The following is a 22208-nucleotide window of genomic DNA, read 5'->3' as shown; positions in this document are numbered from 1 at the left end:
TAGGAAACATAATTCTCTACAAAAAAGGTCTCTTAACATTTTGCCATAGCTCGCTTCCTTTCCGAGATATTTGCAGATATATCTCAAGGGAAGGGGCCTGACGGACATATTTCGAGATATTTCTTCTTCTTGTTGTTCTTCTTCTGCACAGCTAAGCTGGAAGTGGCATTTACAGCTCGCAATAGTGCAGAGTTATCTCAAAGAAAGGGGCCACGGTGTTTCTGTATCTCTATTATGTTGGTGCGGCTTCGGAACTTTTAAATATCTTGATATATCTCGAGAACTACGCATCTGATCAAAAAATATCATAGAACATGAAAAGTAGGAAACTTAATTCTCTACAAAAAAGGTCTCTTAACATTTTGCCATAGCTCGCTTCGTTTCCGAGATATTTGCAGATTTATCTCAAGGGAAGGGGCCTGACGGACATATTTCGAGATATTTCTACTTCTTGTTGTTCTTCTTCTGCACAGCTAAGCTGGAAGTGGCATTTGCAGCTCGCAATAGTGCAGAGTTATCTCAAGGAAAGGGGCCACGGTGTTTCTGTATCTCTATTATGTTGGTGCGGCTTCGGAACTTTTAAATATCTTGATATATCTCGAGAACTACGCGTCTGATCAAAAAATATCATAGAACATAAAAAGTAGGAAACATAATTCTCTACAAAAACGGTCTCTTAACATTTTGCCATAGCTCGCTTCGTTTCCGAGATATTTGCAGATATATCTCAAGGGAAGGGGCCTGACGGACATATTTCGAGATATTTCTTCTTCTTGTTGTTCTTCTTCTGCACAGCTAAGCTGGAAGTGGCATTTGCGGCTCGCACTGGTGCACAGTTATCTCATAGAAAGGGGCCACGGTGTTTCTGTATCTCTATTATGTTGGTGCGTCTTCGGAACTTTTAAATATCTCGATATATCTCGAAAACTACGCTTCTGATCAAAAAATATCATAGAACGTAAATTGTAGGAAATATTATTCTCTACAAAAAAGGTCTCTTAACGTTTTGCCATAGCTCGCTTCGTTTCCGAGATATTTGCAGATTCATCTCAAGGGAAGGGGTCTGACGGACATATTTCGAGATATTTCTTCTTCTTGTTGTTCTTCTTCTGCACAGCTAAGCTGGAAGTGGCATTTACATCTCGCAATAGTGCAGAGTTATCTCAAAGAAAGGGGCCACGGTGTTTCTGTATCTCTATTATGTTGGTGCGGCTTCGGAACTTTTGAATATCTTGATATATCTCGAGAACTACGCATCTGATCAAAAAATATCATAGAACATGAAAAGTAGGAAACTTAATTCTCTACAAAAAAGGTCTCTTAACATTTTGCCATAGCTCTCTTCGTTTCCGAGATATTTGCAGATTTATCTCAAGGGAAGGGGCCTGACGGACATATTTCGAGATATTTCTACTTCTTGTTGTTCTTCTTCTGCACAGCTAAGCTGGAAGTGGCATTTGCAGCTCGCAATAGTGCAGAGTTATCTCAAAGAAAGGGGCCACGGTGTTTCTGTATCTCTATTATGTTGGTGCGGCTTCGGAACTTTTAAATATCTTGATATATCTCGAGAACTACGCGTCTGATCAAAAAATATCATAGAACATAAAAAGTAGGAAACATAATTCTCTACACAAACGGTCTCTTAACATTTTGCCATAGCTCGCTTCGTTTCCGAGATATTTGCAGATATATCTCAAGGGAAGGGGCCTGACGGACATATTTCGAGATATTTCTTCTTCTTGTTGTTCTTCTTCTGCACAGCTAAGCTGGAAGTGGCATTTGCGGCTCGCACTGGTGCACAGTTATCTCAAAGAAAGGGGCCACGGTGTTTCTGTATCTCTATTATGTTGGTGCGTCTTCGGAACTTTTAAATATCTCGATATATCTCGAAAACTACGCTTCTGATCAAAAAATATCATAGAACGTAAATTGTAGGAAATATTATTCTCTACAAAAAAGGTCTCTTAACGTTTTGCCATAGCTCGCTTCGTTTCCGAGATATTTGCAGATTCATCTCAAGGGAAGGGGTCTGACGGACATATTTCGAGATATTTCTTCTTCTTGTTGTTCTTCTTCTGCACAGCTAAGCTCGAAGTGGCATTTGCAGCTCGCAATAGTGCAGAGTTATCTCAAAGAAAGAGGCCACGGTGTTTCTGTACCTCTATTATGTTGGTGCAGCTTCGGAACTTTTAAATATCTTGATATATCTCGAGAACTACGCATCTGATCAAAAAATATCATCGAACATAAAAAGTAGGAAACTCAATTCTCTACAAAAAAGGTCTCTTAACATTTTGCCATAGCTCGCTTCGTTTCCGAGATATTTGCAGATTTATCTCAAGGGAAGTGGCCTGACGGACATATTTCGAGATATTTCTTCTTCTTGTTGTTCTTCTTCTGCACAGCTAAGCTGGAAGTGGCATTTGCAGCTCGCAATAGTGCAGAGTTATCCCAAAGAAAGGGGATACGGTGTTTCTGTATCTCTATTATGTTGGTGCGGCTTCGGAACTTTTAAATATCTCAATATATCTCGAAAACTACGCTTCCGATCAAAAAATATCATACAACATAAATTGTAGGAAACATAATTCTCTACAAAAAAGGTCTCTAAACATTTTGCCATAGCTCGCTTCGTTTCCGAGATATTTGCAGATTTATCTCAAGGGAAGGGGCCTGACGGACATATTTCGAGATATTTCTTCTTCTTGTTGTTCTTCTTCTGCACAGCTAAGCTGGAAGTGGCATTTGCAGCGCGCAATAGTGCAGAGTTATCTCAAAGAAAGGGCCCACGGTGTTTCTGTATCTCTATTATGTTGGTGCGGCTTCGGAACTTTTAAATATCTTGATATATCTCGAGAACTACGCATCTGATCAAAAAATATCATACTACATAAAAAGTAGGAAACTTAATTCTCTACAAGAAAGGTCTCTAAACATTTTGCCATAGCTCGCTTCGTTTCCGAGATATTTGCAGATTTATCTCAAGGGCAGGGGCCTGACGGACATATTTCGAGATATTTCTTCTTCTTGTTGTTCTTCTTCTGCACAGCTAAGCTGGAAGTGGCATTTGCAGCTCGCAATAGTGCAGAGTTATCTCATGGAGAGGGGCCACGGTGTTTCTGTATCTCTATTATGTTGGTGCGGCTTCGGAACTTTTAAGCATCTTGATCTATCTCGAGAACTACGCATCTGACCAAAAAATATCATAGAAGATAAAAAGTAGGAAACTTAATTCTCTACAAAAAAGGTCTCTTAACATTTCGCCATAGCTCGCTTCGTTTTCGAGATATTTGCAGATTTATCTCAAGGGAAGGGGCCTGTCGGACATATTTCGAGATATTTCTTCTTCTTGTTGCTCTTCTTCTGCACAGCTAAGCTGGAAGTGGCATTTGCGGCTCGCACTAGTGCAGAGTTATCTCAAAGAAAGGGGCCACGGTGTTTCTGTATCTCTATTATGTTGGTGCGGCTTCGGAACTTTTAAATATCTCGATATATCTCGAAAACTACGCTTCTGATCAAAAAATATCATAGAACATAAATTGTAGGAAACATAATTCTCTACAAAAAACGTCTCTTAACATTTTGCCATAGCTCGCTTCGTTTCCGAGATATTTGCAGATTTATCTCAAGGGAAGTGGCCTGACGGACATATTTCGAGATATTTCTTCTTCTTGTTGTTCTTCTTCTGCACAGCTAAGCTGGAAGTGGCATTTGCGGCTCGCACTAGTGCAGAGTTATCTCAGAGAAAGGGGCCACGGTGTTTCTGTATCCCTATTATGTTGGTGCGGCTTCGGAACTTTTAAATATCTCGATATATCTCGAGAACTACGCGTCTGATCAAAAAATATCATAGAACATAAAAAGTAGGAAACATAATTCTCTACAAAAACGGTCTCTTAACATTTTGCCATAGCTCGCTTCGTTTCCGAGATATTTGCAGATATATCTCAAGGGAAGGGGCCTGACGGACATATTTCGAGATATTTCTTCTTCTTGTTGTTCTTCTTCTGCACAGCTAAGCTGGAAGTGGCATTTGCGGCTCGCACTGGTGCACAGTTATCTCAAAGAAAGGGGCCACGGTGTTTCTGTATCTCTATTATGTTGGTGCGTCTTCGGAACTTTTAAATATCTCGATATATCTCGAAAACTACGCTTCTGATCAAAAAATATCATAGAACGTAAATTGTAGGAAATATTATTCTCTACAAAAAAGGTCTCTTAACGTTTTGCCATAGCTCGCTTCGTTTCCGAGATATTTGCAGATTCATCTCAAGGGAAGGGGTCTGACGGACATATTTCGAGATATTTCTTCTTCTTGTTGTTCTTCTTCTGCACAGCTAAGCTCGAAGTGGCATTTGCAGCTCGCAATAGTGCAGAGTTATCTCAAAGAAAGAGGCCACGGTGTTTCTGTACCTCTATTATGTTGGTGCAGCTTCGGAACTTTTAAATATCTTGATATATCTCGAGAACTACGCATCTGATCAAAAAATATCATAGAACATAAAAAGTAGGAAACCTAATTCTCTACAAAAAAGGTCTCTTAACATTTTGCCATAGCTCGCTTCGTTTCCGAGATATTTGCAGATTTATCTCAAGGGAAGGGGCCTGACGGACATATTTCGAGATATTTCTTCTTCTTGTTGTTCTTCTTCTGCACAGCTAAGCTGGAAGTGGCATTTGCGGCTCGCACTAGTGCAGAGTTATCTCAAAGAAAGGGGCCACGGTGTTTCTGTATCCCTATTATGTTGGTGCGGCTTCGGAACTTTTAAATATCTCGATATATCTCGAAAACTACGCTTCTGATCAAAAAATATCATAGAACATAAATTGTAGGAAACATAATTCTCTACAAAAAACGTCTCTTAACATTTTGCCATAGCTCGCTTCGTTTCCGAGATATTTGCAGATTCAGCTCAAAGGAACTGGCCTGACGGACATATTTCGACATATTTCTTCTTCTTGTTGTTCTTCTTCTGCACAGCTAAGCTGGAAGTGGCATTTGCGGGTCGCACTAGTGCAGAGTTATCTCAAAGAAAGGGGCCACGGTGATTCTGTATCCCTATTATGTTGGTGCGGCTTCGGAACTTTTAAATATCTCGATATATATCGAAAACTACGCTTCTGATCAAAAAATATCATACAACATAAATTGTAGGAAACATAATTCTCTACAAAAAACGTCTCTTAACATTTTGCCATAGCTCGCTTCGTTTCCGAGATATTTGCAGATTCAGCTCAAAGGAACTGGCCTGACGGACATATTTCGATATATTTCTTCTTCTTGTTGTTCTTCCTCTGCACAGCTAAGCTGGAAGTGGCATTTGCAGCTCGCAATAGTGCAGAGTTATCTCAAAGAAAGGGGCCACGGTGTTTCTGTATCTCTACTATGTTGGTGCGGCTTCGGAACTTTTAAATATCTTGATATATCTCGAGAACTACGCATCTGATCAAAAAATATCATAGAACATAAAAAGTAGGAAACTTAATTCTCTACAAAAAAGGTCTCTTAACATTTTGCCATAGCTCGCTTCGTTTCCGAGATATTTGCAGATTTATCTCAAGGGAAGGGGCCTGACGGACATATTTCGAGATATTTCTTCTTCTTGTTGTTCTTCTTCTGCACAGCTAAGCTGGAAGTGGCATTTACAGCTCGCAATAGTGCAGAGTTATCTCAAAGAAAGGGGCCACGGTGTTTCTGTATCTCTATTATGTTGGTGCGGCTTCGGAACTTTTAAATATCTTGATATATCTCGAGAACTACGCATCTGATCAAAAAATATCATAGAACATAAAAAGTAGGAAACTCAATTCTCTACAAAAAAGGTCTCTTAACATTTTGCAATAGCTCGCTTCGTTTCCGAGATATTTGCAGAGCTATCTCAAAGAAAGGGGCCACGGTGTTTCTGTATCTCTATTATGTTGGTGCGGCTTCGGAACTTTTAAATATCTTGATATATCTCGAGAACTACGCATCTGATCAGAATATATCATAGAAGATAAAAAGTAGGAAACGTAATTCTCTACAAAAAAGGTCTCTTAACATTTTGCCATAGCTCGCTTCGTTTCCGAGATATTTGCAGATTTATCTCAAGGTAAGGGGCCTGACGGACATATTTCGAGATATTTCTTCTTCTTGTTGTTCTTCTTCTGCACAGCTAAGCTGGAAGTGGCATTTGCAGCTCGCAATAGTGCATAGCTATCTGAAAGAAAGGGGCCACGGTGTTTCTGTATCTCTATTATGTTGGTGCGGCTTCGGAACTTTTAAATATCTTGATATATCTCGAGAACTACGCATCTGATCAAAAAATATCATAGAACATAAAAAGTAGGAAACTTAATTCGCTACAAAAAAGGTCTCTTAACATTTTGCCATAGCTCGCTTCGTTTCCGAGATATTTGCAGATTTATCTCAAGGGAAGGGGCCTGACGGACATATTTCGAGATATTTCTTCTTCTTGTTGTTCTTCTTCTGCACAGCTAAGCTGGAAGTGGCATTTGCGGCTCGCACTAGTGCAGAGTTATCTCAAAGAAAGGGGCCACGGTGTTTCTGTATCTCTATTATGTTGGTGCGGCTTCGGAACTTTTGAATATCTCGATATATCTCGAAAACTACGCTTCTGATCAAAAAATATGATAGAACATAAATTGTAGGAAACATAATTCTCTACAAAAAAGGTCTCTTAACATTTTGCCATAGCCCGCTTCGTTTCCGAGATATTTGCAGATTTATCCCAAGGGAAGGGGCCTGACGGACATATTTCGAGATATTTCTTCTTCTTGTTGTTCTTCTTCTGCACAGCTAAGCTGAAAGTGGCATTTGCAGCTCGCAATAGTGCAGAGTTATCTCAAAGAAAGGGGCCACGGTGTTTCTGTATCTCTATTATGTTGGTGCGGCTTCGGAACTTTTAAATATCTTGATATATCTCGAGAACTACCCATCTGATCAAAAAATATCATAGAACATAAAAAGTAGGAAACTTAATTCTCTACAAAAAAGGTCGCTTAACATTTTGCCATAGCTCGCTTCGTTTCCGAGATATTTGCAGATATATCTCAAGGGAAGGGGCCTGACGGACATATTTCGAGATATTTCTTCTTCTTGTTGTTCTTCTTCTGCACAGCTAAGCTGAAAGTGGCATTTGCAGCTCGCAATAGTGCAGAGTTATCTCAAAGAAAGGGGCCACGGTGTTTCTGTATCTCTATTATGTTGGTGCCGCTTCGGAACTTTTAAATATCTTGATATATCTCGAGAACTACGCATCTGATCAGAATATATCAGAAGATAAAAAGTAGGAAACGTAATTCTCTACAAAAAAGGTCTCTTAACATTTTGCCATAGCTCGCTTCGTTTCCGAGATATTTGCAGATTTATCTCAAGGTAAGGGGCCTGACGGACATATTTCGAGATATTTCTTCTTCTTGTTGTTCTTCTTCTGCACAGCTAAGCTGGAAGTGGCATTTGCAGCTCGCAATAGTGCATAGCTATCTGAAAGAAAGGGGCCACGGTGTTTCTGTATCTCTATTATGTTGGTGCGGCTTCGGAACTTTTAAATATCTTGATATATCTCGAGAACTACGCATCTGATCAAAAAATATCATAGAACATAAAAAGTAGGAAACTTAATTCGCTACAAAAAAGGTCTCTTAACATTTTGCCATAGCTCGCTTCGTTTCCGAGATATTTGCAGATTTATCTCAAGGGAAGGGGCCTGACGGACATATTTCGAGATATTTCTTCTTCTTGTTGTTCTTCTTCTGCACAGCTAAGCTGGAAGTGGCATTTGCGGCTCGCACTAGTGCAGAGTTATCTCAAAGAAAGGGGCCACGGTGTTTCTGTATCTCTATTATGTTGGTGCGGCTTCGGAACTTTTGAATATCTCGATATATCTCGAAAACTACGCTTCTGATCAAAAAATATGATAGAACATAAATTGTAGGAAACATAATTCTCTACAAAAAAGGTCTCTTAACATTTTGCCATAGCCCGCTTCGTTTCCGAGATATTTGCAGATTTATCCCAAGGGAAGGGGCCTGACGGACATATTTCGAGATATTTCTTCTTCTTGTTGTTCTTCTTCTGCACAGCTAAGCTGAAAGTGGCATTTGCAGCTCGCAATAGTGCAGAGTTATCTCAAAGAAAGGGGCCACGGTGTTTCTGTATCTCTATTATGTTGGTGCGGCTTCGGAACTTTTAAATATCTTGATATATCTCGAGAACTACCCATCTGATCAAAAAATATCATAGAACATAAAAAGTAGGAAACTTAATTCTCTACAAAAAAGGTCGCTTAACATTTTGCCATAGCTCGCTTCGTTTCCGAGATATTTGCAGATATATCTCAAGGGAAGGGGCCTGACGGACATATTTCGAGATATTTCTTCTTCTTGTTGTTCTTCTTCTGCACAGCTAAGCTGAAAGTGGCATTTGCAGCTCGCAATAGTGCAGAGTTATCTCAAAGAAAGGGGCCACGGTGTTTCTGTATCTCTATTATGTTGGTGCGGCTTCGGAACTTTTAAATATCTTGATATATCTCGAGAACTACGCATCTGATCAGAATATATCATAGAAGATAAAAAGTAGGAAACGTAATTCTCTACAAAAAAGGTCTCTTAACATTTTGCCATAGCTCGCTTCGTTTCCGAGATATTTGCAGATTTATCTCAAGGTAAGGGGCCTGACGGACATATTTCGAGATATTTCTTCTTCTTGTTGTTCTTCTTCTGCACAGCTAAGCTGGAAGTGGCATTTGCAGCTCGCAATAGTGCATAGCTATCTGAAAGAAAGGGGCCACGGTGTTTCTGTATCTCTATTATGTTGGTGCGGCTTCGGAACTTTTAAATATCTTGATATATCTCGAGAACTACGCATCTGATCAAAAAATATCATAGAACATAAAAAGTAGGAAACTTAATTCGCTACAAAAAAGGTCTCTTAACATTTTGCCATAGCTCGCTTCGTTTCCGAGATATTTGCAGATTTATCTCAAGGGAAGGGGCCTGACGGACATATTTCGAGATATTTCTTCTTCTTGTTGTTCTTCTTCTGCACAGCTAAGCTGGAAGTGGCATTTGCGGCTCGCACTAGTGCAGAGTTATCTCAAAGAAAGGGGCCACGGTGTTTCTGTATCTCTATTATGTTGGTGCGGCTTCGGAACTTTTGAATATCTCGATATATCTCGAAAACTACGCTTCTGATCAAAAAATATGATAGAACATAAATTGTAGGAAACATAATTCTCTACAAAAAAGGTCTCTTAAGATTTTGCCATAGCCCGCTTCGTTTCCGAGATATTTGCAGATTTATCTCAAGGGAAGGGGCCTGACGGACATATTTCGAGATATTTCTTCTTCTTGTTGTTCTTCTTCTGCACAGCTAAGCTGGAAGTGGCATTTGCAGCTCGCAATAGTGCAGAGTTATCTCAAAGAAAGGGGCCACGGTGTTTCAGTATCTCTATTATGTTCGTGCGGCTTCGGAACTTTTAAATATCTTGATATATCTCGAGAACTACGCGTCTGATCAAAAAATATCATAGAACATAAAAAGTAGGAAACATAATTCTCTACAGAAAAAGGTCTCTCAACATTTTGCCATAGCTCGCTTCGTTTCCGAGATATTTGCAGATATATCTCAAGGGAAGGGGCCTGACGGACATATTTCGAGATATTTCTTCTTCTTGTTGTTCTTCTTCTGCGCAGCTAAGCTGGAAGTGGCATTTGCAGCTCGCAATAGTGCAGAGATATCTCAAAGAAAGGGGCCACGGTGTTTCTGTATCTCTATTATGTTGGTGCGGCTTCGGAACTTTTAAATATCTTGATATATCTCGAGAACTACGCGTCTGATCAAAAAATATCATAGAACATACAAAGTAGGAAACTTAATTCTCTACAAAAAAGGTCTCTTAACATTTTGCCATAGCTCGCTTCGTTTCCGAGATATTTGCAGATTTATCTCAAGGGAAGGGGCCTGACGGACGTATTTCGAGATATTTCTTCTTCTTGTTGTTCTTCTTCTGCACAGCTAAGCAGGAAGTGGCATTTGCAGCTCGCAATAGTGCATAGTTATCTGAAAGAAAGGGGCCACGGTGTTTCTGTATCTCTATTATGTTGGTGCGGCTTCGGAACTTTTAAATATCTCGATATATCTCGAAAACTACGCTTCTGATCAAAAAATATCATAGAAGATAAAAAGTAGGGAACTTAATTCTCTACAAAAAAGGTCTCTTAACATTTTCCCATAGCTGGCATCGTTTCCGAGATATTTGCAGATTTATCTCAAGGTAAGGGGCCTGACGGACATATTTCCAGATATTTCTTCTTCTTGTTGTTCTTCTTCTGCACAGCTAAGCTGGAAGTGGCATTTGCAGCTCGCAATAGTGCATAGCTATCTGAAAGAAAGGGGCCACGGTGTTTCTGTATCTCTATTATGTTGGTGCGGCTTCGGAACTTTTAAATATCTTGATATATCTCGAGAACTACGCATCTGATCAAAAAATATCATAGAACATAAAAAGTAGGAAACTTAATTCGCTACAAAAAAGGTCTCTTAACATTTTGCCATAGCTCGCTTCGTTTCCGAGATATTTGCAGATTTATCTCAAGGGAAGGGGCCTAACGGACATATTTCGTGATATTTCTTCTTCTTGTTGTTCTTCTTCTGCACAGCTAAGCTGGAAGTGGCATTTGCAGCTCGCAATAGTGCGGAGTTATCTCAAAGAAAGGGGCCACGGTGTTTCTGTATCTCTATTATGTTGGTGCGGCTTCTTAACTTTTAAATATCTTGATATAACTCGAGAACTGCGCATCTGATCAAAAAATATCATACAACATAAAAAGTAGGAAACTCAATTCTCTACAAAAAAGGTCTCTTAACATTTTGCAATAGCTCGCTTCGTTTCCGAGATATTTGCAGATTTATCTCAAGGGAAGGGGCCTGACGGACATATTTCGAGATATTTCTTCTTCTTGTTGTTCTTCTTCTGCACAGCTAAGCTGGAAGTGGCATTTGCGGCTCGCACTAGTGCAGAGTTATCTCAAAGAAAGGGGCCACGGTGTTTCTGTATCTCTATTATGTTGGTGCGGCTTCGGAACTTTTAAATATCTCGATATATCTCGAAAACTACGCTTCTGATCAAAAAATATCATAGAACATAAATTGTAAGAAACATAATTCTCTACAAAAAACGTCTCTTAACATTTTGCCATAGCTCGCTTCGTTTCCGAGATATTTGCAGATTCAGCTCAAAGGAACTGGCCTGACGGACATATTTCGAGATATTTCTTCTTCTTGTTGTTCTTCCTCTGCACAGCTAAGCTGGAAGTGGCATTTGCAGCTCGCAATAGTGCAGAGTTATCTCAAAGAAAGGGGCCACGGTGTTTCTGTATCTCTATTATGTTGGTGCGGCTTCGGAACTTTTAAATATCTTGATATATCTCGAGAACTACGCATCTGATCAAAAAATATCATAGAACATAAAAAGTAGGAAACTTAATTCTCTACAAAAAAGGTCTCTTAAGATTTTGCCATAGCTCGCTTCGTTTCCGAGATATTTGCAGATTTATCTCAAGGGAAGGGGCCTAACGGACATATTTCGAGATATTTCTTCTTCGTGTTGTTCTTCTTCTGCACAGCTAAACTGGAAGTGGCATTTCCAGGTCGCAATAGTGCAGAGTTATCTCAAAGAAAGGAGCCACGGTGTTTCTGTATCTCTATTATGTTGGTGCGGCTTCGGAACTTTTAAATATCTTGATATATCTCGAGAACTACGCGTCTGATCAAAAAATATCATAGAACATAAAAAGTAGGAAACTTAATTCGCTACAAAAAAGGTCTCTTAACATTTTGCCATAGCTCGCTTCGTTTCCGAGATATTTGCAGATTTATCTCAAGGGAAGGGGCCTGACGGACATATTTCGAGATATTTCTTCTTCTTGTTGTTCTTCTTCTGCACAGCTAAGCTGGAAGTGGCATTTGCGGCTCGCACTAGTGCAGAGTTATCTCAAAGAAAGGGGCCACGGTGTTTCTGTATCTCTATTATGTTGGTGCGGCTTCGGAACTTTTAAATATCTCGATATATCTCGAAAACTACGCATCTGATCAAAAAATATCATAGAACATAAAAGGTAGGCAACTTAATTCTCTACAAAAAAGGTCTCTTATCATTTTGCCATAGCTCCCTTCGTTTCCGAGATATTTGCAGATTTATCTCAAGGGAAGGGGCCTGACGGACATATTTCGAGATATTTCTTCTTCTTGTTGTTCTTCTTCTGCACAGCTAAGCTGGAAGTGGCATTTACAGCTCGCAATAGTGCAGAGTTATCTCAAAGAAAGGGGCCACGGTGTTTCTGTATCTCTATTATGTTGGTGCGGCTTCGGAACTTTTAAATATCTTGATATATCTCGAGAACTACGCGTCTGATCAAAAAATATCATAGAACATAAAAAGTAGGAAACTTAATTCTCTACAAAAAAGTCTGTTAACGTTTTGCCATAGCTCGCTTCGTTTCCGAGATATTTGCAGATTTATCTCAAGGGAAGGGGCCTAACGGACATATTTCGAGATATTTCTTCTTCTTGTTGTTCTTCTTCTGCACAGCTAAACTGGAAGTGGCATTTCCAGCTCGCAATAGTGCAGAGTTATCTCAAAGAGAGGGGCCACGGTGTTTCTGTATCTCTATTATGTTGGTGCGGCTTCGGAACTTTTAAATATCTTGATATATCTCGAGAACTACGCATCTGATCAAAAAATACCATAGAACATAAAAAGTAGGAAACTTAATTCTCTACACATAAGGTCTCTTAACATTTTGCCATAGCTCGCTTCGTTTCCGAGATATTTGCAGATTTATCTCAAGGGAAGGGGCCTGACGGACATATTTCGAGATATTTCTTCTTCTTGTTGTTCTTCTTCTGCACAGCTAAGCTGGAAGTGGCATTTGCAGCTCGCAATAGTGCAGAGTTATCTCAAAGAAAGGGGCCACGGTGTTTCTGTACCTCTATTATGTTGGTGCAGCTTCGGAGCTTTTAAATATCTTGATATATCTCGAGAACTACGCATCTGATCAAAAAATATCATACAACATAAAAAGTAGGAAACTTAATTCTCTACAAAAAAGGTCTCTATTCGTTTTGCAATAGCTCGCTTCGTTTCCGAGATATTTGCAGATTTATCTCAAGGGAAGGGTCCTGACGGACATATTTCGACATATTTCTTCTTCTTGTTGTTCTTCTTCTGCACAGCTAAACTGGAAGTGGCATTTCCAGCTCGCAATAGTGCAGAGTTATCCCAAAGAAAGGGGCCACGGTGTTTCTGTATCTCTATTATGTTGGTGCGGCTTCGGAACTTTTAAATATCTCGATATATCTCGAAAACCACGCTTCTGATCAAAAAATATCAGAGAACGTAAATTGTAGGAAACGTAATTCTCTACAAAAAAGGTCTCTTAAGATTTTGCCATAGCTCGCTTCGTTTCCGAGATAATTGCAGATTTATCTCAAGGGAAGGGGCCTGACGGACATATTTCGAGATATTTCTTCTTCTTGTTGTTCTTCTTCTGCACAGCTAAGCTGGAAGTGGCATTTGCAGCTCGCAATAGTCCAGAGTTATCTCAAAGAAAGGGGCCACGGTGTTTCTGTATCTCTATTATGTTGGTGCGGCTTCGGAACTTTTAAATATCTTGATATATCTCGAGAACTACGCATCTGATCAAAAAATATCGTAGAACATAAAAAGTAGGAAACTTAATTCTCTACAAATAAGGTCTCTTAACATTTTGCCATTGCTCGCTTGGTTTCCGAGATATTTGCAGATTTATCTCAAGGGAAGGGGCCTGAGGGACATATTTCGAGATATTTCTTCTTCTTGTTGTTCTTCTTCTGCACAGCTAAGCTGGAAGTGCCATTTGCAGCGCGCAATAGTGCAGAGTTATCTCAAAGAAAGGGGCCACGGTGTTTCTGTATCTCTATTATGTTGGTGCGGCTTCGGAACTTTTAAATATCTTGATATATCTCGAGAACTACGCATCTGTTCAAAAAATATCATAGAACATGAAAAGTAGGAATCCTAATTTTCTACAAAAAAGGTCTCTTAACATTTTGCCGTAGCTCGCTTCGTTTCCGAGATATTTGCAGATTTATCTCAAGGGAAGGGGCCTGACGGACATATTTCCAGATATTTCTTCTTCTTGTTGTTCTTCTTCTGCACAGCTAAGCTGGAAGTGGCATTTGCAGCTCGCAATAGTGCAGAGTTATCTCAAAGAAAGGGGCCACGGTGTTTCTGTATCTCTATTATGTTGGTGCGGCTTCGGAACTTTTAAATATCTTGATATATCTCGAGAACTACGCATCTGATCAAAAAATATCATAGAACATAAAAAGTAGGAAACTTAATTCTCTACAAAAAAGGTCTCTCAACGTTTTGCAATAGCTCGCTTCGTTTCCGAGATATTTGCAGATTTATCTCAAGGGAAGGGTCCTGACGGACATATTTCGGGATATTTCTTCTTCTTGTTGTTCTTCTTCTGCACAGCTAAACTGGAAGTGGCATTTCCAGCTCGCAATAGTGCAGAGTTATCTCAAAGAAAGGGGCCACGGTGTTTCTGTATCTCTATTATGTTGGTGCGGCTTCGGAACTTTTAAATATCTTGATATATCTCGAGAACTACGCATCTGTTCAAAAAATATCATAGAACATAAAAAGTAGGAATCCTAATTTTCTACAAAAAGGGTCTCTTAACATTTTGCCGTAGCTCGCTTCGTTTCCGAGATATTTGCAGATTTATCTCAAGGGAAGGGGCCTGACGGACATATTTCCAGATATTTCTTCTTCTTGTTGTTCTTCTTCTGCACAGCTAAGCTGGAAGTGGCATTTGCAGCTCGCAATAGTGCAGAGTTATCTCAAAGAAAGGGGCCACGGTGTTTCCGTATCTCTATTATGTTGGTGCGGCTTCGGAACTTTTAAATATCTTGATATATCTCGAGAACTACGCATCTGATCAAAAAATATCATAGAACATAAAAAGTAGGAAACTTAATTCTCTACAAAAAAGGTCTCTTAACGTTTTGCAATAGCTCGCTTCGTTTCCAAGATATTTGCAGATTTATCTCAAGGGAAGGGTCCTGACGGACATATTTCGAGATATTTCTTCTTCTTGTTGTTCTTCTTCTGCACAGCTAAGCTGGAAGTGGCATTTCCAGCTCGCAATAGTGCAGAGTTATCCCAAAGAAAGGGGCCACGATGTTTCTGTATCTCTATTATGTTGGTGCGGCTTCGGAACTTTTAAATATCTCGATATATCTCGAAAACTACGCTTCTGATCAAAAAATATGATAGAACATAAATTGGAGGAAACATAATTCTCTACCAAAAAGGTCTCTTAACATTTTGCCATAGCTCGCTTCGTTTCCGAGATATTTGCAGATTTATCTCAAGGGAAGGGGCCTGACGGACATATTCCGAGATATTTCTTCTTCTTGTTGTTCTTCTTCTGCACAGCTAAGCTGGAAGTGGCATTTGCAGGTCGCCATAGTGCAGAGTTACCTCAAAGAAAGGGGCCACGGTGTTTCTGTATCTCTATTATGTTGGTGCGGCTTCGGAACTTTTAAATATCTCGATATATCTCGAGAACTACGCATCTGATCAAAAAATATCGTAGAACATAAAAAGTAGGAAACTTAATTCTCTACAAATAAGGTCTCTTAACATTTTGCCATAGCTCGCTTGGTTTCCGAGATATTTGCAGATTTATCTCAAGGGAAGGGGCCTGAGGGACATATTTCGAGATATTTCTTCTTCTTGTTGTTCTTCTTCTGCACAGCTAAGCTGGAAGTGGCATTTGCAGCTCGCAATAGTGCAGAGTTACCTCAAAGAAAGGGGCCACGGTGTTTCTGTATCTCTATTATGTTGGTGCCGATTCGGAACTTTTAAATATCTGGATATATCTCGAGAACTACGCATCTGATCAAAAAATATCATAGAACATAGAAAGTAGGAAACTTAATTCTCTACAAAAAAGGTGTCTTAACATTTTGCCATAGCTCGCTTCGTTTCCGAGATATTTGCAGATTTATCACAAGGGAAGGGGCCTGACGGACATATTTCGAGATATTTCTTCTTCTTGTTGTTCTTCTTCTGCACAGCTAAGCTGGAAGTGGCATTTGTAGCTCGCAGTAGTGCAGAGTTATTTCAAAGAAAGGGGCCACGGTGTTTCTGTATCTCTATTATGTTGGTGCGGCTTCGGAACTTTTCAATATCTTGATATATCTCGAGAACTACGCATCTGATCAAAAAATATCGTAGAACATAAAAAGTAGGAAACTTAATTCTCTACAAATAAGGTCTCTTAACATTTTGCCATTGCTCGCTTGGTTTCCGAGATATTTGCAGATTTATCTCAAGGGAAGGGGCCTGAGGGACATATTTCGAGATATTTCTTCTTCTTGTTGTTCTTCTTCTGCACAGCTAAGCTGGAAGTGCCATTTGCAGCGCGCAATAGTGCAGAGTTATCTCAAAGAAAGGGGCCACGGTGTTTCTGTATCTCTATTATGTTGGTGCGGCTTCGGAACTTTTAAATATCTTGATATATCTCGAGAACTACGCATCTGTTCAAAAAATATCATAGAACATGAAAAGTAGGAATCCTAATTTTCTACAAAAAAGGTCTCTTAACATTTTGCCGTAGCTCGCTTCGTTTCCGAGATATTTGCAGATTTATCTCAAGGGAAGGGGCCTGACGGACATATTTCCAGATATTTCTTCTTCTTGTTGTTCTTCTTCTGCACAGCTAAGCTGGAAGTGGCATTTGCAGCTCGCAATAGTGCAGAGTTATCTCAAAGAAAGGGGCCACGGTGTTTCTGTATCTCTATTATGTTGGTGCGGCTTCGGAACTTTTAAATATCTTGATATATCTCGAGAACTACGCATCTGATCAAAAAATATCATAGAACATAAAAAGTAGGAAACTTAATTCTCTACAAAAAAGGTCTCTCAACGTTTTGCAATAGCTCGCTTCGTTTCCGAGATATTTGCAGATTTATCTCAAGGGAAGGGTCCTGACGGACATATTTCGGGATATTTCTTCTTCTTGTTGTTCTTCTTCTGCACAGCTAAACTGGAAGTGGCATTTCCAGCTCGCAATAGTGCAGAGTTATCTCAAAGAAAGGGGCCACGGTGTTTCTGTATCTCTATTATGTTGGTGCGGCTTCGGAACTTTTAAATATCTTGATATATCTCGAGAACTACGCATCTGATCAAAAAATATCATAGAACATAAAAAGTAGGAAACTTAATTCTCTACAAAAAAGGTCTCTTAACGTTTTGCAATAGCTCGCTTCGTTTCCAAGATATTTGCAGATTTATCTCAAGGGAAGGGTCCTGACGGACATATTTCGAGATATTTCTTCTTCTTGTTGTTCTTCTTCTGCACAGCTAAGCTGGAAGTGGCATTTCCAGCTCGCAATAGTGCAGAGTTATCCCAAAGAAAGGGGCCACGATGTTTCTGTATCTCTATTATGTTGGTGCGGCTTCGGAACTTTTAAATATCTCGATATATCTCGAAAACTACGCTTCTGATCAAAAAATATGATAGAACATAAATTGGAGGAAACATAATTCTCTACAAAAAAGGTCTCTTAACATTTTGCCATAGCTCGCTTCGTTTCCGAGATATTTGCAGATTTATCTCAAGGGAAGGGGCCTGACGGACATATTCCGAGATATTTCTTCTTCTTGTTGTTCTTCTTCTGCACAGCTAAGCTGGAAGTGGCATTTGCAGGTCGCCATAGTGCAGAGTTATCTCAAAGAAAGGGGCCACGGTGTTTCTGTATCTCTATTATGTTGGTGCGGCTTCGGAACTTTTAAATATCTCGATATATCTCGAGAACTACGCATCTGATCAAAAAATATCGTAGAACATAAAAAGTAGGAAACTTAATTCTCTACAAATAAGGTCTCTTAACATTTTGCCATAGCTCGCTTGGTTTCCGAGATATTTGCAGATTTATCTCAAGGGAAGGGGCCTGAGGGACATATTTCGAGATATTTCTTCTTCTTGTTGTTCTTCTTCTGCACAGCTAAGCTGGAAGTGGCATTTGCAGCTCGCAATAGTGCAGAGTTACCTCAAAGAAAGGGGCCACGGTGTTTCTGTATCTCTATTATGTTGGTGCCGATTCGGAACTTTTAAATATCTGGATATATCTCGAGAACTACGCATCTGATCAAAAAATATCATAGAACATAGAAAGTAGGAAACTTAATTCTCTACAAAAAAGGTGTCTTAACATTTTGCCATAGCTCGCTTCGTTTCCGAGATATTTGCAGATTTATCACAAGGGAAGGGGCCTGACGGACATATTTCGAGATATTTCTTCTTCTTGTTGTTCTTCTTCTGCACAGCTAAGCTGGAAGTGGCATTTGTAGCTCGCAGTAGTGCAGAGTTATTTCAAAGAAAGGGGCCACGGTGTTTCTGTATCTCTATTATGTTGGTGCGGCTTCGGAACTTTTCAATATCTTGATATATCTCGAGAACTACGCATCTGATCAAAAAATATCATAGAACATAAAAAGTAGGAAACTTAATTCTCTACAAAAAAGGTCTCTTAACATTTTGCCATAGCTCGCTTCGTTTCCGAGATATTTGCAGATTTATCTCAAGGGAAGGGGCCTGACGGACATATTTCGAGATATTTCTTCTTCTTGTTGTTCTTCTTCTGCACAGCTAAGCTGGAAGTGGCATTTGCAGCGCGCAATAGTGCAGAGTTATCTCAAAGAAAGGGACCACGGTGTTTCTGTATCTCTATTATGTTAGTGCGGCTTCGGAACTTTTAAATATCTTGATATATCTCGAGAACTACGCATCTGGTCAAAAAATATCATAGAACATAAAAAGTAGGAAACTTAATTCTCTACAAATAAGGTCTCTTAACATTTTGCCATAGCTCGCTTGGTTTCCGAGATATTTGCAGATATATCTCAAGGGAAGGGGCCTGAGGGACATATTTCGAGATATTTCTTCTTCTTGTTGTTCTTCTTCTGCACAGCTAAGCTGGAAGTGGCATTTGCAGCTCGCAATAGTGCAGAGTTACCTCAAAGAAAGGGGCCACGGTGTTTCTGTATCTCTATTATGTTGGTGCCGCTTCGGAACTTTTAAATATCTGGATATATCTCGAGAACTACGCATCTGATCAAAAAATATCATAGAACATAAAAAGTAGGAAACTTAATTCTCTACAAAAAAGGTGTCTTAACATTTTGCCATAGCTCGCTCCGTTTCCGAGATATTTGCAGATTTATCACAAGGGAAGGGGCCTGACGGACATATTTCGAGATATTTCTTCTTCTTGTTGTTCTTCTTCTGCACAGCTAAACTGGAAGTGGCATTTCCAGCTCGCAATAGTGCAGAGTTATCCCAAAGAAAGGGGCCACGATGTTTCTGTATCTCTATTATGTTGGTGCGGCTTCGGAACTTTTAAATATCTCGATATATCTCGAAAACTACGCTTCTGATCAAAAAATATCATAGAACATAAATTGTAGGAAACATAATTCTCTACAAAAAAGGTCTCTTAACATTTTGCCATAGCTCGCTTCGTTTCCGAGATATTTGCAGATTTATCTCAAGGGAAGGGGCCTGACGGACATATTCCTAGATATTTCTTCTTCTTGTTGTTCCTCTTCTGCACAGCTAAGCTGGAAGTGGCATTTGCAGGTCGCAATAGTGCAGAGTTATCTCAAAGAAAGGGGCCACGGTGTTTCTGTATCTCTATTATGTTGGTGCGGCTTCGGAACTTTTAAATATCTCGATATATCTCGAGAACTACGCATCTGATCAAAAAATATCCTAGAACATAAAAAGTAGGAAACTTAATTCTCTACAAATAAGGTCTCTTAACATTTTGCCATAGCTCGCTTGGTTTCCGAGATATTTGCAGATTTATCTCAAGGGAAGGGGCTTGACGGACATATTTCGAGATATTTCTTCTTCTTGTTGTTCTTCTTCTGCACAGCTAAGCTGGAAGTGGCATTTGCAGCTCGCAATAGTGCAGAGTTACCTCAAAGAAAGGGGCCACGGTGTTTCTGTATCTCTATTATGTTGGTGCCGCTTCGGAACTTTTAAATATCTGGATATATCTCGAGAACTACGCATCTGATCAAAAAATATCATAGAACATAAAAAGTAGGAAACTTAATTCTCTACAAAAAAGGTGTCTTAACATTTTGCCATAGCTCGCTTCGTTTCCGAGATATTTGCAGATTTATCACAAGGGAAGGGGCCTGACGGACATATTTCGAGATATTTCTTCTTCTTGTTGTTCTTCTTCTGCACAGCTAAGCTGGAAGTGGCATTTGCAGCTCGCAGTAGTGCAGAGTTATCTCAAAGAAAGGGGCCACGGTGTTTCTGTATCTCTATTATGTTGGTGCGGCTTCGGAACTTTTAAATATCTTGATATATCTCGAGAACTACGCATCTGATCAAAAAATATCATAGAACATAAAAAGTAGGAAACTTAATTCTCTACAAAAAAGGTCTCTTAACATTTTGCCATAGCTCGCTTCGTTTCCGAGATATTTGCAGATTTATCTCAAGGGAAGGGGCCTGACGGACATATTTCGAGATATTTCTTCTTCTTGTTGTTCTTCTTCTGCACAGCTAAGCTGGAAGTGGCATTTGCAGCTCGCAATAGTGCAGAGTTACCTCAAAGAAAGGGGCCACGGTGTTTCTGTATCTGTATTATGTTGGTGCCGCTTCGGAACTTTTAAATATCTGGATATATCTCGAGAACCACGCATCTGATCAAAAAATATCATAGAACATAAAAAGTAGGAAACCTAATTTTCTACAAAAAAGGTCGCTTAACATTTTGCCGTAGCTCGCTTCGTTTCCGAGATATTTGCAGATTTATCTCAAGGGAAGGGGCCTGACGGACATATTTCGAAATATTTCTTATTCTTGTTGTTCTTCTTCTGCACAGCTAAGCTGGAAGTGGCATTTGCAGCTCGCAATAGTGCAGAGTTATCTCAAAGAAAGGGGCCACGGTGTTTCTGTACCTCTATTATGTTGGTGCAGCTTCGGAGCTTTTAAATATCTTGATATATCTCGAGAACTACGCATCTGATCAAAAAATATCATAGAACATATAAAGTAGGAAACTTAATTCTCTACAAAAAAGGTCTCTTAACGTTTTGCAATAGCTCGCTTCGTTTCCGAGATATTTGCAGATTTATCTCAAGGGAAGGGTCCTGACGGACATATTTCGAGATATTTCTTCTTCTTGTTGTTCTTCTTCTGCACAGCTAAACTGGAAGTGGCATTTCCAGCTCGCAATCGTGCAGAGTTATCTCAAAGAAAGGGGCCACGGTGTTTCTGTATCTCTATTATGTTGGTGCGGCTTCGGAACTTTTAAATATCTCGATATATCTCGAAAACTACGCTTCTGATCAAAAAATATCATAGAACATAAATTGTAGGAAACATAATTCTCTACAAAAAAGGTCTCTTAACATTTTGCCATAGCTCGCTTCGTTTCCGAGATATTTGCAGATTTATCTCAAGGGAAGGGGCCTGACGGACATATTCCTAGATATTTCTTCTTCTTGTTGTTCCTCTTCTGCACAGCTAAGCTGGAAGTGGCATTTGCAGGTCGCAATAGTGCAGAGTTATCTCAAAGAAAGGGGCCACGGTGTTTCTGTATCTCTATTATGTTGGTGCGGCTTCGGAACTTTTAAATATCTCGATATATCTCGAGAACTACGCATCTGATCAAAAAATATCCTAGAACATAAAAAGTAGGAAACTTAATTCTCTACAAATAAGGTCTCTTAACATTTTGCCATAGCTCGCTTGGTTTCCGAGATATTTGCAGATTTATCTCAAGGGAAGGGGCTTGACGGACATATTTCGAGATATTTCTTCTTCTTGTTGTTCTTCTTCTGCACAGCTAAGCTGGAAGTGGCATTTGCAGCTCGCAATAGTGCAGAGTTACCTCAAAGAAAGGGGCCACGGTGTTTCTGTATCTCTATTATGTTGGTGCCGCTTCGGAACTTTTAAATATCTGGATATATCTCGAGAACTACGCATCTGATCAAAAAATATCATAGAACATAAAAAGTAGGAAACTTAATTCTCTACAAAAAAGGTGTCTTAACATTTTGCCATAGCTCGCTTCGTTTCCGAGATATTTGCAGATTTATCACAAGGGAAGGGGCCTGACGGAC

Source organism: Osmia lignaria, unplaced genomic scaffold, assembly GCF_051020975.1.
Source record: "Osmia lignaria lignaria isolate PbOS001 unplaced genomic scaffold, iyOsmLign1 scaffold0003, whole genome shotgun sequence".
In the NCBI taxonomy this organism is placed as follows: Eukaryota; Metazoa; Arthropoda; class Insecta; order Hymenoptera; family Megachilidae; genus Osmia; species Osmia lignaria.
This window is presented reverse-complemented; position numbering follows the sequence as displayed.